Genomic DNA, 6,342 nt, shown 5'->3' with positions numbered 1-6,342 from the left:
ATTGGAAGATAATTGCTTTACAAAGTTGTGTTGGTTTCTGGTATATGATTCTTAAATAACTCAAGAAGTATAACCACTTTTATGCTCAATTGGATATTTATTTTATACATACAAGGTTGTATATTCCAGTTTTGTCTCTTTAATTTGGGTGTTGCTTTCATATCATATTAACCTGCAGTGATCTCTAATCTCATAATTGATTGCTGAGATAAAGCAGTGAAGTTTCACACAATTCCAATACCTCACAGATGACATCCAAATTGAGGATCAAGCTGTCAAAATCCTATCCTAGACACTTCAACTTTTGTCACCAGCATAAAATGAGACATCTCTAAGCTACGTTATGAGGATAAAGGATATAAAAAATATAATACACTGTAATAAATCTTTTCTTATTTACAGATTATATTTTTCCAAATATCAAGAAGAGTTAAACCTTTGATCTCACTCTTTTTTTTTTTTCTTATGATTTCTGGAGCATTCTAGAAGAATAAAGAATGGATGGAGAAAATTGCTCTTCCTTGAATGAATTCATTCTCTTAGGAATTAATAGCGACCCTAGAATCAAAGTGATGTTTACCATGTTTCTGGTTGTTTATCTCATTATTCTTGCTGCAAATCTTGGGATGATCATTTTAATAAAAATGGACTCCCAGCTTCACATGTCAATGTGAAGCTTTTTCCTCCGTCACCTCTCCTTCAGTGACCTCTGCTAATCCACAGCAGCTGGACCCAAGATGTTGATAGACTTCCTTGCCAAGAGCAAATCAATCCCCTTTTATGGCTGTGCTCTGCAATCATTGATCTTCTGAACCTTTGTAGATTCTGAGTGTCTCCTGCTGGCAGTGATGGCCTATGACTGGTACAAGGCCATCAGCAACCCCTTGCTCTATGTGGTCAGTATGTCCAGCAGGATGTGCTCCCTGCTCATGGTTGAGATTTACATGACCAGCATTGTGGATGCTTTAATTAATGCAATATTAATATTCTGCCTGTGTTTCTGTGAGTCAAAAGAGATTAATCATTTATTCTGTGATGTCCCTCCTCTACTTTCGCTATTTTGCTCACATGCACAGGCCAATGAGTTAGTGATATTTATCATTTTGGGCTTCATTGAACTGATTATGCTTTCAGATCTTTTTGTGTCTTACTGTTACACCATCCTAGCAGCGATAAAGATCCACTCTGCTGAAGGGAGGTTCAAGGCTTTCTCCACCTACACCTCCCACCTAACTGCTGTGGCAATTTTCCAGGGAACTCTACTCTTCATGTATTCCCGGCCAAGTTCATCCTACTCGCTAGACGAAGACAAAATGACCTCCTTGTTTTATACCCTTGTGATTCCCATGTTAAACACCCTGATTTATAGCTTAAGAAACAAGCATGTGAAAGAGGCTCTGAAGAAGCCTAAAAATGGAAAGTGTCTCCATTGTAAAGCTGTAGGTATATGTTTTTCTCCTACTCTTACACTATGATTTAAGTCAAAATTGTTTTGATTCCTCTGGTTTGATCAATAAGTATATTCAAGTCATTCCAAAATGTGTTGTTTCCTATATACTCCACACTTCCATTTTATGTCTTGAACTTATATTTAAGGCTCCCTATTTGTGGAAAAGTTCTGAACTGTTAGTTTGCCAAGTTTTTGCTTCCTCTGAATTTAATGGTAAATCTAGCAGTTTTTACACGAATTAATCTTTTCTAATGGAAGTGATAGGTGTTAATTAGATAATTATTCACAGTATTTATAATTAACTATATTTGCACAATAATGTAAACAGTGGACAACATAAACCCAAAGCACATTGTTCAAATATAGTGAAGAAAGTTAAAAATTGCTCCCTGAAAATGAACACAACTAGTTTGGTATCTAAGAGATAAGTAGGAAGTAACTGAGAGACGCAAGTCAGCAGAGAAAGCGTTTTGTGAAGATGGTTGGACAGTTAGGGTGACCATGAGGTGGACAAGACCGTGTCATTTAAGGAAACTGTGTGTCCAGGTTGGAGGGCTGCAATTTACAACCCAGTCACCTCCTCCAGGAAGTTTATGTCTCTCCTGCAAGCTCTGAGCTTGATTCACACACCAGCCTGTGCTTCAGATCATTGTTGTATCTGTTTTCTAAATTATTTCCTTCAATGTGGGGTTATGAACATTCTGATTTTAAGGACTGTTACCCAGGAGGTATATAGCAAGTGGGTAAATGAAAGAATGAGAAAGAGAGAAAAGGAAAAAGAAAGAAGTTAATTTTATTGAAAATTTATTTATAATAAAGAAAAAAAATTATTGATAGCTTTAAATGCATGTGCCTTAAACACACGTTTTGTATGTTATATCTGCTTCCCAGATGGTATGGTGGTGAAGAATATACCTGCCAATGCAGGAGATGCAGGAAGTGCAGGTTTGATCCCTGAGTCGGGAAGATCCCCTCGAGAAGGGAAAGGGAGCTCACTCCAGCATTCCTACCTGGATAATTCCATGGACAAAGGAACTGGCAGGCTACAGCCTAGGGGGTCACAAAGAGTCAGACATGACTGAGCACAAACTCACACACACATACACACATCTTATATCTAAGTACATAAACTTTGTGAATACTAAAAGTAATGGAAAGTTAAAGACATACAGATGATTTTTTTAAAATAATTAAACCAAAAAACTCTCCTCTGGCTAGAAGATATTTGAAAACTTCACATATCTCTACTCTAGTTTGCTGGTGATTGAATTGCTGAAAGTGGCCTATTTAGTAGACAGAGACATAAGCATTCCTTTGAAGGACCCTATAAGAATCAAGTGCATTCTTGAGTGTTTGCTACAATAAAACAAGCCAAAAATAATTTGGTACCTAAGTCTATCCAAGTGCCTTTGTAAGACACCTTTGAGTGAAAACATTTTAGATTAAAGCCCAAGTAGGAGAATAGGTAGTACACTCCAGGGTAAAAGCTTTTCTAGGATTCTGAGACAGGTAGGGGGATGTGTCGATGTATAGAAAAATGAGGGGGTGTTTCTTGTATTTATAATATTTTCTCAATCCTTTTTTAATGTTATTACCTTTTGAAATGTTTATCTGCTGCTGCTGCTAAGTCTCTTCCCTCATGTCTGACTCTGTGCGACCCCATAGATGGCAGCCCACCAGGCTCCTCTGTCCCTGGGATTCTCCAGGCAAGAATTCTGGAGTGGGTTGCCATTTCCTTCAATGCATGAAAGTGAAAAGTGAAAGTGAAGTTGTTCAGTTGTGTCTGACTCTTCGTGACCCCATGGGCTGTAGCCTACCAGGCTCCTCAGTCCATGGGATTTTCCAGGCAAGAATACTGGAGTGGGTTGCCATTTCCTTCTCTTGGACTGTTTTTCTACCTTCTAGATACTATATTGAACAGCAGCATGGCAGAAGTGAGATTGATTCAGAATGAAGCCTGACACAAAGATGGGTGTCAATCTCAGAAGTATAAATATTCTACAGTTAGCACATTACTCTCTTAAAAAAGGAAAAAAAAAAAAAAACCACAAAATGCTAATGTGTCTAAAATCAAATTTCATCTGCATTTAGCCCTTATAAGCAAATCTAAGGCTAATGAGTGAACTGAAGAAAATAAAATGTTGCATGTTAAATGAAGAATTTTAATCTCAATAAAGGATGTCTTAAATTGATTGACTTGTACAATGTGTGAGATCCCTGGCCCTAAACAGAATGTGGAGGATAAATAGTCACTTAATGTGAACACCCCACAGAATTTGTGATTCAAATAGGGGCTTGAGCTAAGGACTTGTAAGAGATTTCTGGTTTGATTTTCCATAGAAAGGGAAAGCTAGCATCAAAATACTTTGTCTTGCATGATTTAATTCCAATTCTAACCATTTTCTTCACTTTCTATATATTTAATTCATATGCCTTTCATAGTATACTCACTACCAATTGGTGGCAAATATGATTGTTCATCAACATTAACATAAATAAATGATGCATATGCACAAAAAATTAAGATATTTCAATGACAGTGAATGTACTGAAACTGCATGCAACAGCATGGATGGATTGCATGTAATTGAACAAAATACTGCATGCTATAGAGATCCAGTTATGTCTGGTTTAAAAAAAAATACAAAACTGATCTGTCGCAGTAAAAGTCAAGAAAGTATCTACTCTTTGGAGGTAAGAGATCAGCCATTTAGGAGGGAGTTTATAAAAGGCTTTGTTAATTCTGGAAATTGTTACTTCTTGGTCTATACTTACCTAGGTCAACAGGTAACCTTTTGGAAAAATGTTTATCTGTATAGTTATTATTTAAGTGTTCTCTATATAGCATGAATTTGAGCAAGCTCCTGGAATTGGTGATGGACAGGGAATCCTGGCATGCTGCAGTCCATGGGGTTGCAAAGAATCGGACACGACTGACTGAACTGATTCATTCATTGCACATCAAAAACATTTTCCAAAAGTAAAGTCTGTTTACCATTACCAGAAACTTCAGAATTATTATTATAAATTTGTATCCCTAGAAATTCTTCATATACATAACAGTGCAGTATATTTTTTGTGAAATAAATACTACAATCTTCATAGATTATTTAGTAATGCAAAAATGTCTTATTTAACTCCCTTTTAAGCCCATGTGTACTTCTAATACTTTTCCCAGAAACAAAGAGACTTAATGAATCTTGTACTCCTTGGTACCCCTCTTGGTACCCTCCTTGGTATACTGAACTTACACTCATTGGCCCATGACTCAGTGGCACACAATTATTTTCTAAAGGCAAGTGTTTGTATTAATAAATAAACTGTTCCTATAGAGTATTACAAATAGAGGTATAGTGGCACAGGGGACTCATGTTTCTTTCTCAATTGCTTGCTTCTGATGTATTAAATTTTAACTGTGATTTTCTTTTGTAATGTAAGAAATTCAACTTCAATTAAATGTAAAACTGTTTGTTAAGCTAATTATCCAATTTTTAATAATAATGTAGCCACAACAGCTCATTCCCTCATAATGGCAGGAAGTTATACTAAATGGTCTGCAGAGACGGCCATGTTTAGGAAGCTAAATTTAAGTCCTGTCTCAACAGAGTGAAATCCTAAGAGATTTTATATCCTGGGAAATAGAGAAGTGCCTGACGGGAAAAGTGGTTTTGCAAAGGAATCATAATGAAGTAAGCAAGGACAAACTCCAACCTTCAAATATGTAACTAGATAATGGTAGTAAAGCTCTTGAGTGACGCAAACACCTTCAGTTTAACATGTAGCAAATTATTATAAGTACTTTGCTTGTGCTTGGCCTCAGCAATATCTCCTGTAGTGTAAGTTAAGTATATTTAAATAGACATCATCACTCTAATAATTACAATAAGGCAACAATTAATATATTATTCAGGCACTCTTTATCACATATCAATAATTTTATTTTAATGATTTTTAGTCTACAGTGGGTTCTAGGTTTATAAGACCCTAAAATAAACCTAGGTCTCTATCTAGTTCTCAGTGAGGTTTCAGAGGAGACAGTCCCCTGGAGTATTTGTAAACATATACTGGCTTATATTTATCTTCATAAATTACTTTCCATACACAAAAATTTTGCATTTGCCTTTTTTTGTGGTAAAGAAATAAATTAATTGTGATAAGCAAAACTCACAGTAAGAAGACTTTATTTTATGTTACATTCAGGAGAAGAATTTAATGAATACATAAGAATATATGCTTGTCAGCATCCTGAAATGATTCATATATTATCATGCTGAACATGAAAAATAAAGAGCATATCCTCTAAGGCTGCTATGCTGCACAACTTCAGGGACAATATTTTAGTTATTTCCTTTGCTTCATGAAATTGTGTAGTACAGTATTTATTTAGTAATCTATGTATTAGAACAGGATTACCATTATACCTTTAGCTAAAACCTGCATCAGTCATATAATTATTGTTCATTTTTGTTGAGGGATAATTATGATCTAGTATCCTAGACACTTTACTATATATAATACAGTATTGTAGCTTTAATCCCAATGCTGTACATAAAATGAAGAATGAATTTCTCCTACAATTGTGTACAATTTAACCAGCATATTCTCAATCCCCCACTCCCATCTCCTGGTAACCATCATTCTCTCTCTCTTCCTATGAGTAACACACAAAGGCTATTTCAGAAACAAATGGATATTAGCTTTTTTTTTTTTTTCCGCAGAAGTATCCCAACACATGTTTTTAATAAAATATTATCTTTGTTCATATGAACTGTATTAGTAGAAAAAAACCTTCAAATGCTGTTTATTTTTAATTGTTGTTGAACATCTACCAGCCTTATATCACCAGAGATAAAGAACATTCACCAGCATAACAACAGGAAACTATTTAAAAA

The 6,342-nt window shown here is 35.4% G+C and overlaps 1 pseudogene; it reads left to right on the top strand.

Annotated features, from left to right (window-relative positions):
* The first annotated feature begins 488 nt into the window (after positions 1 to 488).
* On the top strand, positions 489 to 1,475 carry LOC122684095 (annotated as a pseudogene).
* Positions 1,476 to 6,342: the final 4,867 nt, after the last annotated feature.

This window comes from Cervus elaphus, chromosome 26, assembly GCF_910594005.1.
Source record: "Cervus elaphus chromosome 26, mCerEla1.1, whole genome shotgun sequence".
NCBI lineage: Eukaryota > Metazoa > Chordata > Mammalia > Artiodactyla > Cervidae > Cervus > Cervus elaphus.
Note: the sequence above shows the minus strand (reverse complement) of the source record. Positions and strands in the feature narration are given on the sequence as shown.